Genomic DNA, 21485 nt, shown 5'->3' with positions numbered 1-21485 from the left:
CGGAGTTATAACCCATTTGTACCCTTTTGCGTTTCTTTTTTTGAAGAGTATATATATATATATATATATATATATATATATATATATATATATATATATATATATATATATATATATATATATATATATATATAATTTTAATTATTTAACTCTAAAAAGCTTAGAAAACGTATTTATATTTTGTAACTTACTTATGAATTACTGATTTTTTCTGTGTTTTTGTGTTTATGTATGTTATTGTACTTTCACTTTTCTTTTCACAATGTATTAATTGTTTTATGTAAAAAAAGAAAAAAAAGAAATGTTTTATTACACATTTTTTATTTACGGTTATATGGCGTCAGACATATATATGGTCAAGGACCACACAGATTTTGAGAGGAAACCCGACCATCAGCAAGGGATCTTTTAGTTGCGCTTCCCACAGACAGGATAGCATAAACCATGGCCTTTGTTGAACCAGTTATGGATCACTGGTCGGTGCAAGTGGTTTACACCTACCCATTGAGCCTTGCGGAACACTAACTCAGGGTGACAAACAAACAACAACAACCCAAAAACAAACCCACAAACACTGTTACTGTTACTTAATGTTCGATATCACATGACACCACTTCACTGTCTAGGTTTACAATAACTAAATAACTAAATAAGTAACACATTACATCCAGGACGACCACAAACACGTTGTTACTTTAAGACATTGATATTCTAAAACAAAAAAAGTTTTTGTTTAACGACATCACTAAAGCACATTGATTTATTAATTATCGGCTATTAAATGTTAAACAATTGGTAATTCTGACATAGTCGTAGAGAGAAACCCGCTACATTTTTTCCATTAGTAGCAAGAGATCTTTTATATGCGCCATCCCACAGACAGGATAGCACATACCACGGCCGTTGATATGTACCAGTCGTGGTGCACTGGCTAAAACTAGAAATACCCCCAGTATGCCACCGATGGGGATCGATCCTAGACGGACCGCACAGCAGGCGAGCGCTTTACCACTGGGCTACGTCCCGCCCCCTCGAAGGGATATAAGTTGAGCTCTCAAAGGGGACGCGATCTACAGGGGTTTCATTTTGAAATTATGAATATCTCCGCTCTCATGGTGCATTTTCAAAGCAATATTATACTGTAGATGATGAATTAAAAAAAAGTCCCACCCACAAAAAGACTTTAAAAAGGGTATTTCAAATATGGTCACCGAATGTCAGAAGGAAAATGGGCCAAACGACTCGGGGCGAGTATGTGGGAACGAATCGATTCTTGCCATGAACTTTGATACTAAAGAAAAACGACCCGGATTCTTTCCTTTGATTTCGTTATGTGGAAAATAGTTCCTTCGCTTTTCTTTAATTATGTAATATATGTGGGCATACCATAGCGGCTATTGATATATTACAAATATCAATTGATGTACATCAGTTTGTTAATCAGATGACTATTGACAATCACGTATTAGTAAGTTAATAATTGCTTGTACGCATGCTAATATTCCTACTCTGGAGGTCAATCGCCATATTGTAAAAAAAAACATGTAGTCTGCATGTAGTCTTCTGTGGGTATTAACAGAATTTTTATTCCCATTTATTTATGTCGCCTGTATACTTTTTCTTTTTCTGATTTACTAAATCCAGCAAGATTACGGCCGTAAAAGAACAAGAAGTAATCGGTCTTGAACCTTCTGGTCAGGTAAGATTGAAAAATGAGTCAACACGTTATATTTAATTTTAACGAACTTTTTGGCCTGGCACTGACTGACAATAACAAATGGCTGAACTAAGTCTTATTTCGTGACCAGTTCAAGTCTCTCCATTGGCACTGTCAGTTAATTATGATGTTACTAACGTGTTTACAATTGTAAATATATCAAATCTACATTTATTAAAACTACTGGCCCAGACTCCTGCCACATTTGTTTTGGCGGATTGTAGAAGCACCGTTGGTTTATGGCAAGTGGACGCCATGTCGAAAAAGCAAGGGGATATTACTCTTGTCTTACAAAATTGATTATATTTTTCATGTATAAAGAACATTATAAAATTTTAATACTTATCATTAATAGTTAGGGTTAGGGTTAGTGATAGTTCACCAAGGTAAACATCTACGGTCCGTTTTTAAACATTTTGACATTTATTGGACCCGATGTTTACAACTTGAACAGCAAAAACAAGCGTGCAGTTTCCGCCCAGATTTCAGGCGGAATCGATACAACCATGGAATTAATTATTTCGTGGCGAAATATGAGATGTACCAATAAATATAAACACTTACTGTATAAAGAAAACTTCCCGAGTCACGTTTTACGCATAAATAGACAGTTTGTCCAAATAGTAATCCTGCATTAATCCAATTTTCAGTTACGAACAAAATCTCGAATATTCCCGCCGGCCATTGTGAGCATATTTAAAATGTGATTGAAAACTGTTGGTGGAATCGGATTATTTTTTATTATTATTCGTCTCGGGTTCACGAGTTTATTCCACGATATTTAATGGAATATCACGTTAATAATAATAAATAAATAAACTTAATTAATGAATAATATTTTTAAAAAAATCAATTAATTGATAATAAATTAATAATAACAATTAAATTTAACTGAATAAAACCCCTAAAATAACTAATGACCAGTAATTATAGCTAAAAAAAAAGAAATTAAATTAAAACAAAAAAGAAGAGAAAAAAAGAGAGAAAAACCTTTGAAACACATGTAAGCAATGGGCCTGTAATAATAATATTTAAAAACAATTACTAAAGGAAATAATAATTTTGGAAAAAGTAAATAAATGAAGGCCTTAAAATAAGTAATGACCTGTACTAACAATCATTATTTTTTTAATAATAATAAGAAAGAATAATACACCCCAAAACTTTAATGTGATAATATTATTAACAATGTATATAATGCAACCCACACAAAGCACATATGTAGAAACAAAAATAAATAAATTTAATAATCAATTCCATTCAGTTCCGCAATATTTCTTTTTACTGGGTGTACGTAAAATGCTTGATACGAATAATTCTCGTTCCACAAAATTTTCATTCCGCATTTTCGATGTGCCAGGATAAAAATAGCTTTCAAATGTTTAAATGTGTCATCTTCAAACATCTAATCCTGGAAAGGTTACCAAAGGTATTGTACTTAATATTTTTGTCTAAAATTTATTAAAATATGTTGTTGTACGTGTTGAGGCTCTTAAATAAAGCACATATGCCTGATTTGATTAAATCGTGATTGCAAATGGAAAATTCGATCCAATGGATAAACGTTACGGCACAGCAATAAACATCACAATAATAAATATCGTGCCGGAGACGTTTATCTTGATGAACTAGGTTAGTGACAGTGCCAAAGGAAAGTCCTTCCTATTTTTAATATAAACTAATACTATTTTGGGAATATAAAGTGTGGTAGGATTTAACCTAGTTGGTAGAGAGCCCATAATAGGCAGGCTGTCTGTCAGACGGTAAAATGGGTATGGCGCCATACCCAAATATTTTGCAGATTTGTTTTTAAAAATTAACTTTTTGACAAAATTAATTACTCTTAGTCTCTTATCATTAATGTATGATTTTCTTAACACAAACCCTAAATGTCACCCATTTTGTTTCTGGGGGATGCCCTAGTTCATCAAGATTAACCTCGAATGCAAGCACAAGCCAAGGTTAATCGGCCTAATGCATTACGCCTGTAGCAAGCTCAGAACAGTTTTTGCTCGGAATGGAATTGCGGTCAAAATAATGACTACCATCACGTTTTTCCACCCTAATCGTGTATTGTGATCTGTTTCGAGCTTATGGAAGGAAATGTTTTATTTAACAACACACTCAACACATTTTATTTACGAGTATCTGGTGTTAGATCGAGCTTATCAGTGTTCTCGCTGGGTGAAAATTATAGGAGGGCAGCCGCTCGACATCACACCTTTAAAAAAACCAATAAACGAAAAGAAAAAGAGGGGGGGGGTCGTTTGGTTACCATATTGATGTGTGTTGGTAGACTGTTAAAAGACATATTCGTTATTTCCTTATTTTGCCTACAAAAAGGTTTATAAATACGAAATACAAGCAGTCTCGTCTTTTAATTAAACTGAAGATGATATCGGTCTGACATTCACGGGCAGTTCCGTTTTTGCTGAATCAATCAAAGTTTTAATATTATTTTTAATAAAGATTTCAAGATATACGAAAAACAATAAAGATGTTTTTAAAGTGGATCCCCTAATGTCGGATACATTTTTTGTTATTTCCATCTTCATCGAATGAATCGATCGCTGTGATAAAATATTATCACCAGCTGATAAACAGTAGTTTCGTTTTTGTAAAGGCGGTGTATATATTATTAGGCACTCAAGATAAATGATTTTAATGATAAACACTACCACTTCCGTTGTTTTTATATGCATTCATCTCTCTCCAAAATGAAAAGTTTACAATATTTTATAAAGAACTGCTGAATAAACAGAATGACAGAAATGACAGAAAGTAAAAATCAGTTACAACGAATTATATCTGCAACTGAGGACAAAATATCAGACGATAGTTAGTGGAAACAAACGATAGAATGACCGTTCTGATCACGTGACAAATTTGGCGCCAAATAAGTGAGGGTTTTTTTTTTCAATCGGAGATTCCCGAATCCGTAAAAAATAAAAATGTTTTCATTGCTGAAATAAAATATATAACTTTTATTGTCTATTAAACATACAAATGGATACAGATATGGGACAAAATAGAGGCTGTTAAAAATACTGGTAAATTATGTTACGTTAACTGTCATAAATGTATTGTACACAACACGGCTTGTTTCGTTTGATGTCCAGTGTGCAGATCTTTTTTTGTGTGAAAAAAGTGTGCATTTGGAAATAGTGGAGATAGGTGCTGGAAAATAAAGGGGGGCGCACAAAAATAAAAGGAGGGCGGAGAACGTGAAAGGAGGGCGGCAAAATGGAATAGCAGGGCGGGCCGCCCCGCTTAAATGGAGCAGCGAGAACACTGCTTATGGAGACCAAGAAATACTTATTTTGAAACGATCTTCACTTTGAATTAAAGGGAAAAAGTCTCACACTGTGGGGTTTTTTAAAATCGCGCGGTTATTATTATCTGCCCTTATTGAAAGGAAATAAAACTCTGAACAGTCTTGTATGTGCAATAGGATCGGTGAAGTCATTTCTCATAAAATAAATAAATGGCAAAATCATAATCTGTATTTACATATATTTATTACAAAACAATTTGAATATTTCAACAACAAGAAAACCCCCAGCACTGTCCACTTTCCAGAAATGTAATCGTGTTCAAAGTAACGCTTTATGCTGAGGCCCATTTGTGCACTAATTGTTTGCTTGGTATTGCGGTTCATCTCAGTTAACGTAACACAAGCTGTACTTCAAAAATCATTACCAACAGCCGCTTAACAAACAACATCACAAGTGTGGTAACAAAAGGATTGCATGGCTATTGTTGTGATTGCCCAATTCATCTATAGTTCGTTCTGCCTAAATAATTAATCCGAAAGTTGTAATGACCAACTGCCCAAGCGCAGTAATGGTTGGTCCTGTTTGATAGTTTACCATTTGATGGATCACCAGTTCAAAGGAAATAAGCTGTTAACACAGATGGGATTAATAACTTAGTTCGAGCAAAGGCTTATAGTCGACCCTGGATGTGTTCGACCCATCAACAGTTAATATACGGGTTTACTGAACAAAACACTCAGGACTTCGTTTTTGGTTCGAGCGGTGCAATGTGTTCGACCCTTCCGAGGTCGATCCAACGAGATTCTACTGTGTGTGTGTGTGTGTATATATATATATATATATATGTGTGCTTTACTATTTACATTTTTAATGATTAACACACTTCCATTAACTTTGATATGAATCTACAATCTTTGAATGAGGTTTAATTATCCGACATACTATTTTTGCTTGCATAAAATGTACTAAAAAGGTAATAAATACTGAAAATGCAACCCAATGCAATGCCATCACATTATTATTGTGCGAGTTTCACTCCCTTAATGGTGGACCGATCACACGATTCTAAACATGGCTGCTCACAGTACTTTGACGTCTATAACAGTGGTTATGGTTCGAAAATTGATGGTGATTAATAAATTGCTCTCGTGAAATATGTAGGAGAACAATTGCTATCAGTATACGGGCTATTTTCACAAAACGGGGAAAATAACAGTAAAGAATTTTAACAGATATAAAATGTAGTTTTTCATGTCTTTAATAGTAACATCTAAAGCAGATATGTTCAGTGGCACATAATTTCAAATAGCGAAACAAGAAATGTATAATTTGTTTAAATGTACATACAAATATTTTTGTGCTTCTGTTTTTACTCTTAATCATAAGGCATAATAGTACACAATTGTCTTTACCGTTAATTTATGAATAGAAAAGAAAATTAATAATGGTAAATCAGACCTTGCTTCTTAAGGTGCGCGGGTGCGATCGCGCTTGTACAACACACGTAATTTCAATCTGACGGTGTGAAAAAGAGTGCACGTTACACTCAACAAACAGTGCACGTAAAATAGATGGGTATGTTTATTTCCACTGTTTACAAAAATCAACAGTTTTCATAGCTCTTTTAGCTGATTGGAAGGTCCTTTTATTAAAACAATAACAAAAAAAAAAAATGGCAGTGTCTTCCATGCAGTCGTTAAACTGGTATTTCTCTTTGTTAAACAAATTGGAGAAATACTGGTTTAATAGACAGTTTTGTAGACGTACCAGTCACAATCAAATCGGAGCTACACTGTCTATTTTATTTATTTTGGGGAGTGAATTTTCACTCGCCTTAGTATATTGAGGTGTGCGATTTTCCACTCGCCTGTAATTTTCAAAAATCAAGGACTGGGTCAGTCTTCAGAAACTAAAATAAATATTTAGGAAATTTTGAAATGTTATTAAATTTTAAAATTTTTAATAGAAATTACTGCCAAATCCCATAGACGACAATAGCAACATATGTGGCTAAAACTCCTACCTGCAGCATATCAATCGACATAAACACCACGGCAGACCTTGCCTTTTAAGGTGCACTGGTGCGATCGCGCTCGTACAGCACACATAATTTCAATCTGGCGAGAGTGAAAAATAACGCACGTTACACTTAACAAACAGCGCATGTAAAATAATTTTGTATTTTGATTGCCACTATTTACCTTATGTAACTGATAGAAAGATTTGTTTAATAATGCCAGAAAAAAAATTGTTACGAGAACTGTAGCGTCCATGCAGGATTTTAATATGACTGGTTCTTATCTTTGCTATACAAATGAAAAAACACAAGATTTAATAGACATCTTCAAAGATGTACCAATCCAATCAAAAGGTCTTTGCCTATTTAATTTATTATTAATTAGAAACTGGGAATTAATAATGCTTGGTTTTCACTTGCCGTAGCATTTTGATGAGTGATTTTTCACTCGCCATAGTGTTTTGAGGTGTGTGATTTTTCACTCGCCTTTGTTTTTCAAAAGCTAGTGACTGTAAATACTTTCGTAAATGCATATAGATATCTATAATTGTTACTATTATAGGCATATGTATGATGTAATGTTAGTCCAGATGGATGATTGTGAAAAGGTGTCAAATCTGTCTTTTCCATTAGTCGACATAGATAACGGTAAAAACTAAAATTATAACTGTAAATACTCATGACATGGTATTTCTGTAATCTGCAATGTAAGTCAGTGATGCAATCATGCAAATGGCTTTTAAAAACAGATTTATTGCATGAAAAAAAAAATGGTGTTTTTTCTCATGCTTCCAGGATACTTTTAGTAAACTAATGGTAAAGACGGACAATAAGTGTAACATTGAAAAAAAGATTTTTAAGAAATAACAATGTAACAGTGCCAACTGGTGGATAACTTTCAAACCAATAAAAATTTTGAACCTTTTTTAGATAATATATAACGGAAAAGACAATAAAATGAAAAATAATAGTTGTATGCAGTGTACAGTATAACCTCGATTTAACGCCAACCAATGTTCCAAAATAATTTTGGCGGTATAGTGAGGGTGCCTTGGGTTTACTACCAAACTTTTTTTTTTTTTTTAAATTGCTGACTGTCAAGAATATGACATATGTGGGATCCAGTTCAGCGTTGGACTCTTCTTCCTGGTCATCAGTCGTTTCGTCGTGAATCTGTTTAACACTTTCAAGAATCTGCTCGTCGCTGATATTAGCAAATGTGTCTGCTTCGTTGTCAATGTTAACAAACTCATCAACATCCATTCTCAGCTGTTCGTCGATTGAAAGCCGGCCCGTGATGTCACCAACTAGATCTCACAAAGCTTTCACAAAACGAATGCCGTCACAACGCTGAAAAGTGATTGGCTATATCTTGTTGACTTTTAGTTGAATTTATCTTCGAGTACTGAACAATTTGTCTTTTTTAACCGCGTCTAATACGATACGTTTTCGCTTTAAATTCATTCTGCTGTAATAAAATGCGTTACCGATGTCGTCGCATTTATGCCAAAGCTAAATAGCAACTTAACATGAGGCCATGGTCGAAATATGCTTGAGCATAATAAAACTTACCTAAAGTTTGTTTATTAATTAAACTTGAGTCGTTGTTGCCAGCACTTCAAAGACCCGACAGAACAATCCGCGATTGAAATAATGAATCTAATGCACCCCTCTGTCACGTGATCACTATAGCGGCTGTTCTTTCTATACCGAGTGTTGATTGGACACAAACACCGCGCCTGCCTAAACAATTCTAGCACTTACATCCATTAATTGCTAGACAATAAACAAAAACAGATTCAGTGTGTACTGCTAGAGTACAACGGAGTTAGAATTTTCCCATTCAACAGATCGCTAGTAATTATGTCACTATAATCAACTTTGTGACCAGACCATTGGCGGAAAAATCGAGGTAATTATAATGGCTAAATGGAGTTCATTCAAAAACGTCGTTGGCGGATACCGAGGGTGGCGTTATATCGATGGAAATAAACATGAATGAAAACAGTACCTTAAAGAAAGTTGGCGGTATGCGAGGTTGGCGTTAAATCGGGGGGCAATAAATCGAGGGTACACTGTAGTTTTATTTTAATATTTAAAATAGAAATTTAAGAAACTTGTGTATTTGTGAGAGGTTTACTTACATTTTGCAGTCTAAAGGCAAACTCTGTCTGGGTTTTCGTAACACTAGGTTATATGAAAACCTAGGTTTAACACTGGTTTATGTAAAACACTGAAAAACTTGACCAAGAGTTTTTATGTATTTAAAAATAATAATAATGTAAAATCGATTGACATCGGAAATATTTTGCGTTAACCATGACACACGTTAATTTTATTTAGGAATATTTTAGGTAAATATTGTGCCAAATATGCAGGGTTCCTGTAGTCCAGGAGATGATTCTCAAAAGAGGCCTAGAAAATGAATAACATAGCACCCCTAGTATTCAGAAGGTTTTATGGTTGGTTTAGCTTGGGCATGGTATCACTAATTAGCTAGAGCTATTTGAAGTGAGGGGGTCTAACTCGGGTATGTAAAGTCCAATAGTGAGGCCACAGAGCATAAAACCTTGCAATTTTGTACCCACAACAGTTCATTGTGGTTTTTGCATCTTTAAAGAGTACTAATTGAGAATCTAGGTCATGCAATTTTGGCACCCATGAAGATTTTAAAATATTCAAGATGACCACCAAAACATAAAATTTTGATACTACATGTGTATTTCACCCAGGACAAACATTTTGAAGTCAATGTCTGGGTTTTAAAGATTAAGAATGCATCTACATGACAACTTCTTGCTAACTGGAATATTGCAGCATCATGCATATATAACTACCAAAATAAAAAGGAGGCCAAATCTTGCATTCTTTTTGACCACAAACAATAATTGTTATATCAACTGTTTTAACGAGAGTATGTAAAAAAAAAAGAGCTTATTTTGTAGTAGAAATAATGTTTCCTGTTATACTGCAATTTGATGGTATTATAAAATATGTCATATAATATAAGATATCAACTTTGTAAATGTGTGTACCTACAGAAATGGAAATTGGTATCATGTTTCATTCCATTTCATTCTACTTATTCATGTTTATAAGTATCTAAAAACTTAATCAGTGCTAGCTCTGGGTGGCTATTTTTGTTCACCAAAACATTCGCCAATCTAAATATGTATTCGCCAATCACATTTTGGCATTTCAGTTAAAATATTTTGTTTTTAATCCTGTTCTTTATGATAATATAGTACATGCTAAGATGTACTTATTATTCAGTTTACGTCTTGTATGACACTGTTTTAGGGGATTATTGTTTAGCAGATGTTTCAACCTGAAATTTATTTTTTAATTAGATCTGCTCGAATTTTAGAATAAACCATCCGTGTATAAATCCCGATGCATATATGATAAAGCAATGAATAAATGTTTTTATTAACAAAACAAAAAAAAAGTGCCAAACTTACTTGTATGATTTATTACTCAGTTTACTGAATACTGTTCATAATTGTTTTGGTGTCCAACTCAAGAGTATTGCCAGTCACCCAAAATAAAGACAAAAGAAACGTCTTTATATGTTAGGCGTATCATAAAATATTGTTTGTTTCCGGTTACCCAACCGACCCTAATTTGAACCTGCCGACCCTAAAACTTTATTTGTATATCCAAAACTATCACAAGCACTAATTTGGTGTCATTTAGGGGATAACCCTACTGTGTGTTCCGATTTGCGGACGTATATCGGTGGTTTTACCATCGCAAATTTAGTTTTATTGGCGACCCGTTAGCCACGAAATGTTTTCTTCTAACGATTGATGGAGTTACTTCCCTTCAAATTGAAGTTCGGTAACTTTCGTGAGATATCGGGCGAAGAGTCGGAAAATAGTTTTCACGAATATATGCGATCTTTTCCGATTTATTCTACATCTAGCGTAGCGAGGTGTTCCGATATGATTTACTCCAGCGACAAACTGGCCTTGTAGAAATTTAGTGACCTTCTGATAAACTAGGGGAGGGAATGTTTACCGATATGATGGAGTTTACTGCCAAATCAAATGATTAAATATGTCAGTAAGATCTCGATGCGTTTCGTTATTTTTTGTAAGTGGTCACTGGGAACTTCTCGGGTTTCCTCTAAAAACAGTGTCAGAATGACCATGTGTGTGACGTCCAATAGCCGATGATATTATAGATAAAAATCAATGTGCTCTAGTGGCGTCGTTAAATAAAACAAACTTTACTTTTTAACATTCGTTTGAGCATTCTGAGCATTTATACTGCATTTCTATTCATTGGATCAATTGATTGCTTCAAACCAAGTGTGTACTTTAATACTGGATGCATACAGAATAAAGCTAACAATGTACATTGCAAATTATAAAATGGTAAGTCTACCATTTCTTAGATACACTAGGAAAGATAATATTCATAAAACAAATTTTAAATGTTATTGTTGGACAGATAAATATAGAACCCTTCTTGTCAGTTTTCATTAAAACAAATTGTTATAACTTATCTACTGGTTTCTATCCAATTAAGGTTCAACCAAGTCTTTCCTGGACCAGTACGGAAGTTAAGTGTTAGTATGAGACTAAAATTGCCTACTATTACACAGCAAGGGGTCTTTTGTATGTACTCTCCCACAGATGGGTTAGCACCATGTTGCCCTCAAAATCAAAATGCCTTGCCTTCTATAAAATTTATATGTGGATAGTACTACATATTTCCTTTTTTTTAATTAAGTTATGAAATAGATATAGAAAATAAAATGGCCATACGGTTTTTGTTCTTTTGAAAATTGTTTAATGGAGAAAAAAAGCCCTTATATTTAAAACTGCACATAAAATATGCCCCCCAGGCTGCAAAATGACTGGGTTCGCATCGCAAAAAGCGATGCAAAATCTTGCGATCGCGATGCAATATTGTAACAATGACTAGCAGTTTGCGATGCATGTTTTTTGTAACCAAATTGATCTTTGAATTGAGATCGCGGGAGAAGAACGCACTTAGGAGTGTCGATTTTCTGTGATCGCAGCCAAGGTAACTGATTCGCCAGTGATAAACATTTTAAAAATTTATCTCAGTGTACAACCTTCTCGCGTGTGTTAGTATTTCAAATAGAAAATACTGTCGGAATACACGGATGATGTTTGATGTTTTAACAAGAACAGTGACGTAACGTACTAGTTGCTATGTCATCATGGTATCCTAATTTGCAAGCAGCTATGACCTTGTACACTGAACTTGTAGCCTACCGTGCACGCAAATATATTATGTTCACGAATTAAATATACCGCGAAAATTGCGAACATGCTGATAGCTCCGCATATTTAATTACGCGTTAACTTATTTCTGATTTAGCTTTGAATAATGCCTATAGGTAGAAAACACATAGCGCATCGCATGCACTTTATTTTTATCGTCAAATTACCTGCCACGTGGTTTTATACTACAAGAGACACTCAGTGCTATGCATGATCTGCGTTCAGCGATAGCCAGTAGTCAAAATGTCTGATAATTATTTTGACCCGTTGTCGAAGTGGTCGTTCGGTTTAACTTGTTGCGTAAAAAACAGTCTGGCAAACATTAGCGACAAACGGCTGGCTGAACTCACGTCTGGTATCTCGTGACTACGAGATTTCAGTTTGTTGTTTTCGTGAAAATGTAAAATGAAAGCTTGATCGCGAATTATTTTAGCCGCGAAAATGTTTGCATATACATACGGTGTTATTGACTAATTAACAGCTTGGCGTTTTTAATTTCGAATTGCCTCGGCAAATAATGTTCCGGTAAAATACGTATATATATCGTTTAAGAATTGTCAATTTTCATAACAAAAATGAACACCGAATACGTTGGAATGATCAGCCAAATGAGGAATTTTTCTCGTGCTTCAATCGCACTTTGGATCAGACATACAAATCAACTCAGGAAAGACTAAAAAATCACTTTGAACAAGTTAGATGACCAAGCTGCTTAGCATAACCATTGACAAATATTATTCAGAAATATGTTGTACTATAAAAAATTAAACCCTGACATTTCTATGCTATTTTCTATATAGCCAAACAAAACCAAAGTGAGATTCTCTGGGTGTGTGTGTTGAGGGGGAGGGGTGAGGCAACTGCCCTCCTTGACCTCTGGAGGATACGGCCTTGTAAACAAGTGACAGTGATGACCCTTCACATGTACTGTTCTGTACTTGTTTTATTTTGGGGTAAGCAGCCCACAATACAGATACATGTATAAGAAATATGCAATATTATTGAAAAGAATGTGTTTTATTAATTTTTTCTCATTTTATTAAAGTGCTAATCAAATTCCAATAGTTGCTAATCAATTCTTCATCCAGTAGGAAAAACTGTTAATCAAAATTTTAAAAACAAATTGCACCCCCAAAACGTCACTTTACCATGCCTTACTTCATTTCTAGGGAAAACACTGTGATGAATGGTATTGTTGGTTTGCATAATGCATTTCTATACATGCAGAGGTTATTTTGGATACCGGTAGTCGACACCTTTATTTAATATCCATAAATAAAAAAAAAATCCTACCTACCCTATATTTTTCCAGCATGTAATAGGAAACAAGTAATTATTTTTTTTCGGCCTTATTGCTATCAAAACACTGGCTAGCGACTGTTTCACAAGTGGAAAAATGCTCATTCAGTTTCACACCGGTTTTGAGAGACTTGTATTTCTGTGCAAGGGGCGGAGGGATGTACATGTATGATGTTGGTGTTTATATTATAAAATCCCGATGCATATATGATAAAGCAATTAATAAATGTTTTTATTAACAAAATTTAAAAAAAGTGCGAAACGACCCTACATGTGGGTGAACCGACTCAGTTAACTACAAATGGATCCGGGTTGAAACGACGCGGGTGATCTAGTAACAGGAGCGAAACGACCTGTTACCAGTCACACAGATACTGTGCTACCCCTCCAGAATGCACCAAAGCCACCAGCCTATATGCATATATCTTAATATATATATATATATATATATATATATATATATATATACAGTCAAACCCGCTTATTTGCATACCCTCGGTGCTGCTCGATTTTGTGCAATTAACCGGGTTAGTCGATTAACCGATAGAGTACCGACTTTCACTTTGTAACAGCCATCCAACTACAAAGTGGCATGGGAGACAGTCTAGCATAATGCGGTACTTCATACCGGAACTATTACAGTTAACACATGTCACATGCAGTTAGATATATATAAATGTAAAAAAATATATCTATCGATATATATAAAGCATGGCGTTTTTGTTTTAATCTGCCAGACCAGAAATCATTTTCTAAAAAACCAACAACGTCCGTCACTGGGCGTCGTTTTCTAAAAACACAAACTGGCGTCGTTTTCTAAAAACACAAACTTTGTGCATTAAAAAAAACCCCACTGACCATCCACTAGTGTAAACAAAGTGTATTAGCCATGTAGTTAATGAGATAAACTTGAAACAACAGAACCATCAAAAAGTTCACGTTTCATCGGTGCACGTGTTTACAAAATGACGTCAGTTTCCGGAATTACCGGGCTGTTGATTGACTGAATAGAATTACGTGAACTTGTATGCATTTGCTGGTATGGTGTTCTTTCCATCCCAAAAGATACGGCAAGCTTTGGTATTATTTGTGATCCCCAAATAATGACTTTGCTATAGTTCGGCTAGTGAGTCGTTATCAGTTCCAGCAGTCTGCATTGCATGCATGACCGGTCTAACACAATTGACTGACCTTCATGGTGAGGTCCGACTGATTGGTGTCTAACAATATAGCAGAAACTTAGGGACGATCCATAAATAACGGTCTTTGTTATGTTTGTTTTTTTGACGACCTCCCCCACCAGTCTTTTTTTTTTTTTTTCCGCTACATTTTCCGGGAAAGTGATAAATCGTTTCTTTTGCGTTTAACAGATATAGCGTACACTGCATCTAATGAATAAGTGAACAACAACCCTTTCTCGGTCACATTTATTAAAAAAAACATAACCGCCTAGGACGATTGATCTGTAATCTTTTAATTATTAACAAGGCTTCTCAACATAACGTAATAATTGATACAGAACAATGATTGCCCTGAACACGTCAATCGAATAGGGCCTCAATAGTTGAGTGCGCATGCGTACAAGCGCACAGGCGGTACTTCTAAAAATAATAGTCGGAGAGTTACTTGTTATTGAGATGGCCTCTGATTAACAGCAATATATTGCAAACAAAACATTAGGTCTTAGGTTTATTCAACTTAATTATGTCATTCTTAAATCTTGTAGTCGGGTATTGTGATTCGCCAGTAGTAACGTGCACACCATCTCATTTGCATGTCACACGTCGACTCTGTAAACAGCGATTACACTTACAGTCGGCTTACCACACAGTGAGCTCAAACAAAACAGATTAATCGGTGATTTATTTGAGTTTTTTGCCAAAGTTTGATAGACATTCTCAGTCATTTGTGACATTAATTTAGCACCAAAAAGAACAAAAAAAATCGTTATTTATATGTGCAAATAACCGATATATAGCCTGTAGTCTGTGCAATTAACCGGATGTTTTGTAGTGTTATAAGGGCAAATGGTTCCGTGTTGGGTGAAAATAGTCGATTAACCGAATTATGCTATAAACCGATGTGCAAATAAGTGGAGTTGACTGTATATATATATATACTGAACAAAATAAGAAACTTCCGCTAACTTTGCTTGAACATAACTTGATGAAAACAGACCGGGGGAATAATTGTTATATATGCGTTTAAAGAGAGTTCCATGATGCATTGTTTAGTGCAAAAATCATAGCCATAGGTTAACAGAAACTGGGAGAAATTTTGACCAAGTGTGGTAGGGGTTTAAAAAAAAACCCACCCACTTAATAATGGGTATGACCACCTCTTGAATTGACCACTGCAGTGCATAGAATTGACTAAAGTGTTGATTTCTACCTGTGGAATATTGTTCCATTCCTGAATGAGCGCTTGACGAAGTTCGTTGACCATGACAGAACCCCCACCCCCGAAACGATCTCGTTCAAGAACACAACAGTCAGCATAGCATTCATTTCTCCTACGGTAGACGCGCACCCTGCCATCACTACGTTGTAAAGAAAATCTGGATTCATCCGAAAAAAGAATGGCATTCCAGCATCGCCGTATCCATCGAGTGTACACGTGCCCAATTAAAGACGATGACGTTGCGTTAAAACGCATCCGACGTAAGGACGTCGTGCATGTAAACCGTTCTCCCACAGACCATTACGAACAGTTTGCCCACTGATTCGGTTATTATGAAGCCCAGGTGTGTTAGCAGCAGTAGCAGTGGCAGTTTGGAATCAATTGCGCAAATGCGTGTTCATGATATAGCGGTCTTGACCACGCATTGTAACACGCGGACGTCGTTGGTGCTTCCTGTCGTTCGAAATCTTACGCGAAGATTTCGTATCGCTCGACTAGAACTCCCAACATGCCTTGCAACGTCATCTGTCAACATGCCAGCATCAAGCATGCCAATCGCCTGTTCGCGTAAATTATTGGGTATTCTACAATGTAAAAAAACGTTAATTTTTTTACAAATTTTGAAGAGTTTTCATTCACTTGACAACAATGTCAGTAAGACAAGTGAAACAAATTGAGCGAATACTACACGGGACATGTCGAATCATGCATGCACGTGCAAATTGAATTTCACGTTGTCGACGATTAACAGTGCAAAAATAATCGATAAAATTCATGAATCCTGATAATACCGCTCAAGGCTAATACTACCTATATAATTTCATTACACAATGAATTCTTTAACACAACAAATACTATATGTACAGATTGGAAGTTTCTTTTTTTGTTCAGTATATATTATATATATATTTTTTTTTATTAGTATTTTTTTTTTTTAAAGTGCGTAACTCTTGATCATACCCTACCCCATGACCTCGTTTTGTAATTACCCTCCAAACTTACCTGTATGATTTATTACTCAGTTTACTGAATACTGTTCATAATTGTTTTGTTGTCCAACTCAAGAGTATTGCCAGTCACCCAAAATAAAGACAAAGGAAACGTCTTTATATGTTATTGCTATCAAAACACTGGCTCGCGACTGTTTCACAAGTGGAAAAATGCTCATTCAATTTCACGCCAGTTTTGAGAGACTTGTATTTCTGTGCAAGGGGCGGAGGGATGTATGATGTTGGCGTTTATATTATATCAGTAGATATAGCAGATATGAATTATAATTTTGCCATTTAATATGTTTGAAATATAATCTGTAAACGTAGAAAGGTTATACTAATAATGATTGCATATAAGTGGAAATTAACTCAACCACGTGACCTAGATTTACAACGTAACCGGTACGACAAAACACGACTAATAAAATTTAAAACTTGTCGCTAGTAATCAAACATTTTAGTATCAACAATGTAAAATGACTTAAAGAGTATTTAATTTTATTTAATCGCGTTTTCGAACTTTATGACAAGCAGCTGGCAGTACACTACTGAATAGTAGACTGGCTCACAGACATGCAAATAGCGCTTATTTACACCACGAGGCTGATCAACAGAACAAAACTGGTTGAAGAAATGTTTGGTTCTTTTTCTTTCGCAATTGGCGACTTTGGCGAACAACAGTGCAAGTCCTGCTGCCATTGTAGGCATAACATTGTTTCCATAATCTGTTTGTGTATACTGTACCGCTGTCATATGTGTTCAAGCCATAGGATTTCAAACTTCATGGGAAACACTTTTGGGGTTCCGTGCCCTGAGATCATGGGAACCCATCGGAAGCTGTTTTTAGGTTCCATGAATACCATAATGCAATGGATTGTCAAAATGCTATGCAGGTTGGGTAATATGTTCGAATCTTGCCAACTGACTTATTATTTTAAATGACAGCAAATAAAGGTTCCAATCCAGCCAACTGACTGGGTTTTTTTTTTTTTAAATGTTCCAATCCACACTGCAAATAAAGGTTCCAATCCAGCCAACTGACTGGGTTTTTTTTTTTTAACATCAACTGACTGGTTTTTTTGACATCAATAAAGGCCAATCCAGCCAACTGACTGGGTTTTTTTATTACATCAAATAAAGGTGTCACAGGGATCTATAATAGCCAACTGACTGGGTTTTATCTTTACAACAAATCTATTAAAGGTTTCAATCCAGCCAACTAGGTAAAATCAGAGATAAGATCTGATATATATATATATATATACCGTTTTGACCGGAAATAAGCCCATGTCTTTGAATAAGCCCACCTCCGTTTTTTGATAGCATCAAAGAAAAGGCCCTCCAATCCACCCCCAACTGACTGGGTTTTTTTATTTACACCTCCTCAAATAAAGGTTTCACCAGGGATTCTATAATACTCGTAACTGAATAAAACACGAGTATCCCAAATATCTCTCTATTTTTACCACCACACTGGGTCCGCACTGTATATCTATTAGATCTCTCTGTATCGGGTAGTGCCCTAATACTATTGAGTGGCTCGTTTTAAGCTCTAGTAAAATACGAGATAAGATCTGATATATATATAGATATAGATTTATTATATATATTATTTATATATATATATATATATTGTTTTTTTTTCCTAGTTCATTTATATATATATATATATATTATATAAAGCACGTTTAGTTCAGTAGAAAACCCACCCCATGCCAAAACACAATGGGCTTATTTCACTTTGTATATATATATATATATATATATATAATCTATATATATAACACTACGCTGACAAATGTACTTGCCGCAGTAGTTAATTAACAACAACAATATAATAACAACCCAGAGCTAATGACTTAATTAGTTAATCACTAGGTGTCTAGTTTACACAATATTCTAATCACTTCACCGTGATACAACACACACACGTGTGATAATTGAGAAACGCTGCCAGGGGAACTTAATTAATAAAGGAATTACAACTCTATTTTTAACTGGTTAATTTTTAATTAACCCTTAACTACTCATTCAGTAACCTTGTAATACAGAATTAATACTGGTACCTATCACAATAAAGACAATAACCTACAGTTTACCTAGGTCCTCTAGGATGACTGGCTAAGCTTTAATATGTTAGAACAGTGAAGCCTACAATTTACTTCGTCAGAGTACCGGAGACACTGTCTAAATAATATTGGTATAATACAGTATTAAAATATTTAAAGTCACATCAATCACATCAAGGTTATACAACAGAGCAGAAAAATATATTTACCAGTCCAGTCGGACTACGTTCCCCGGGAGCCTTCCAATGTTTCTCCTCGATATATCTAAAATCCTATCTATTTATTCAAAAATCTCAGAGACAGCGAATATCGCCTGGGGGCACAACGTGGTACCTCTCCTATCATGTGATATTGCCACAACTCCCAGAGACGGTATTTTTTCTTAGATGGCCAGACTTACTGTCGCCAGTTCGCCAGAAATACCCCGGTCATAAACCGCACTACCGGAGTTATTACGTAACTACTGGCCACATGGCCTCCACACCTGATCTAAGTGCATATTGAGACGCAGCTCCACCACCGTCGCACGGGGGTATTACGTAACCAAGCTGCACACGGCCCTCTAAAACAATTAACATCGCCACAGGCGAAAAGGTAAGAGCATGTTCCGTCACAAACGGTTTCAATCCAGCAGCAGTAATCTTTATTTTTCAATATATTTATAACTGTTCGATCTCTATCACTGACTTTTCTGTCAGATTAGTGTAATGTTATATGATGATTACAGGGCACAATATTTCACGAGAACCGTTGTTCTGTTCGCGTGTCGGTTACGCAACTTTAAAATCACGAGAACCACCAATCGGTTAGGCCTACGTGTTGAGCAATTACATTCTAAAATTAAAAGTACCATATATGAGTAATGAAAGTGAAAATCTGTTTATATTTTTAAATACATTTGAACCACCAATATAGCACAGAACCATAGTTCAAGTGTTTTAGGATTAGGTAAACCTAACTCATCGGTTATGAGAACTATATTCACGTAACCGAACAATCGGTTACCTAAGTAAAACTCACGTGAACTGACTTCCGGTTACCTAAGATTTTAAAATATTGTCCCCTGGATTATGATGCACCTTTAATTCCACCTGCTGCGGTGACGTATGTGTAAGCATCGTTCTGAGGCTTTGTGTCTATCCTTGAATAAACTAAATGTGGAGATTCATCATTGTCGATTATTATATATGTTAATAAGTTTAATGATGCCCAGTAGTTCTGAAAATCACCAAGTCCCCAACTGGCAGTTTGCACCATCACCGAGATACACCGAGTTAAGGCGAGTGCTGAACGCAAGATACATCGATCTGTTTGCATTACTGCCAGTCCGCCCAAGCTACCGATTATCCAACACACAAACCCGTGGAAAGAGACACGTTTTCAAACTCAATATTTTCGACACAGTCGCGCTCCTTCCCCTCCCCTCCCCTCCACATTCTGACTAACAGCTACATAAATATAACAGTTTACGTCATTTCCGCCCTTAATGAAAAGACAGGAAATAGTGGAGCTTATTCGATTGTCACCTTCAGTACTCAAGTGTGTGCGTGACATCGGTGTTCATTAGTGGTGGCTGTAGACAATTTTCAGAGGCAACTGCTACCATAACTGCCACCTGCTTTCAGTGCTCAAAGTGTTTTAACTGGGAATAATTTGTTTTAGGCAGTTTTCAGATATGTAGCTCTAGTATTTCTTTGAAACATTACAAAGTGGCTAATTTAAACAAAGTTTTATTAGCCAAATGCTAAATGTTGTAGCCACTTTGTATAAAAATTAGCAACAGGCAGGCTGTCAAACCCTGCTGCTTTTCATGCTTGCAGAATACATGTATGTACACTTCATTGCTCTCAGTGGACTGTTGTCTTCAACAACAACCTGATTTCAAAGATAATGAACACCTTGCACTTTTTATAATATTTATGTTCAGGTACATTTCTTTACAAGTGAATAATTAATATATTGGCATGTACATATTAATTCTGTATTAATTACAAAAAAACATTATGAGGCTGTGAAATACGGACGTCTTTCAACATTAAAACCATTTTCTTTGTTTTCTTTCAACAGGACAGTCTGACGACTGTCTATTACACAGCAAGCCCCGAGGGCTTACGCCGTTCTAAGAGGAAGTTTGACTTCAACGCAGAGCCACCGTGGGAACCCAGCTAGTATCTGCTAAGTGCAGGTGTTTCCCCTGGCCAGGTACGCAAAATTATTCATCATTTAAATATCTATACATTAAAACGAAAAAATGCTCACTTTGTTTTCAAAGTTTATTTTCATTGTGCATCTTTTGACAGAATGGATTCAACGAATGTCATTAACCTTTTCATGTCTGTGCTGGAATGGCGTCATGGATTGAGCCTTTTTGTGATGTCAGACTAATGATGGTTCCCAGCATGCAATCATATCCACAGCATAATTAAATTGACAATTCACCATCAAATATTTTACCGAT

At 35.5% G+C, this 21485-nt stretch overlaps 1 protein-coding gene across 1 annotated transcript in view; it reads left to right on the top strand.

The window, feature by feature from the left end:
• Positions 1-1514: 1514 nt before the first annotated feature.
• Positions 1515-21485, top strand: part of LOC121374082 (ornithine decarboxylase-like) — a 40016-nt gene continuing 20045 nt past the window's right edge. The window contains exons 1-2 of the mRNA XM_041500998.1: positions 1515-1699; positions 21095-21229. The gene's annotated coding sequence lies outside the window, so the exon portion shown is untranslated. The remainder of the gene's footprint in view (positions 1700-21094; positions 21230-21485) is intronic.

Source organism: Gigantopelta aegis, chromosome 6, assembly GCF_016097555.1.
Source record: "Gigantopelta aegis isolate Gae_Host chromosome 6, Gae_host_genome, whole genome shotgun sequence".
Lineage (NCBI taxonomy): Eukaryota > Metazoa > Mollusca > Gastropoda > Neomphalida > Peltospiridae > Gigantopelta > Gigantopelta aegis.
The sequence above is the reverse complement of the archived record's forward strand: the minus strand, read 5'-3'. Positions and strand labels throughout refer to the sequence as shown.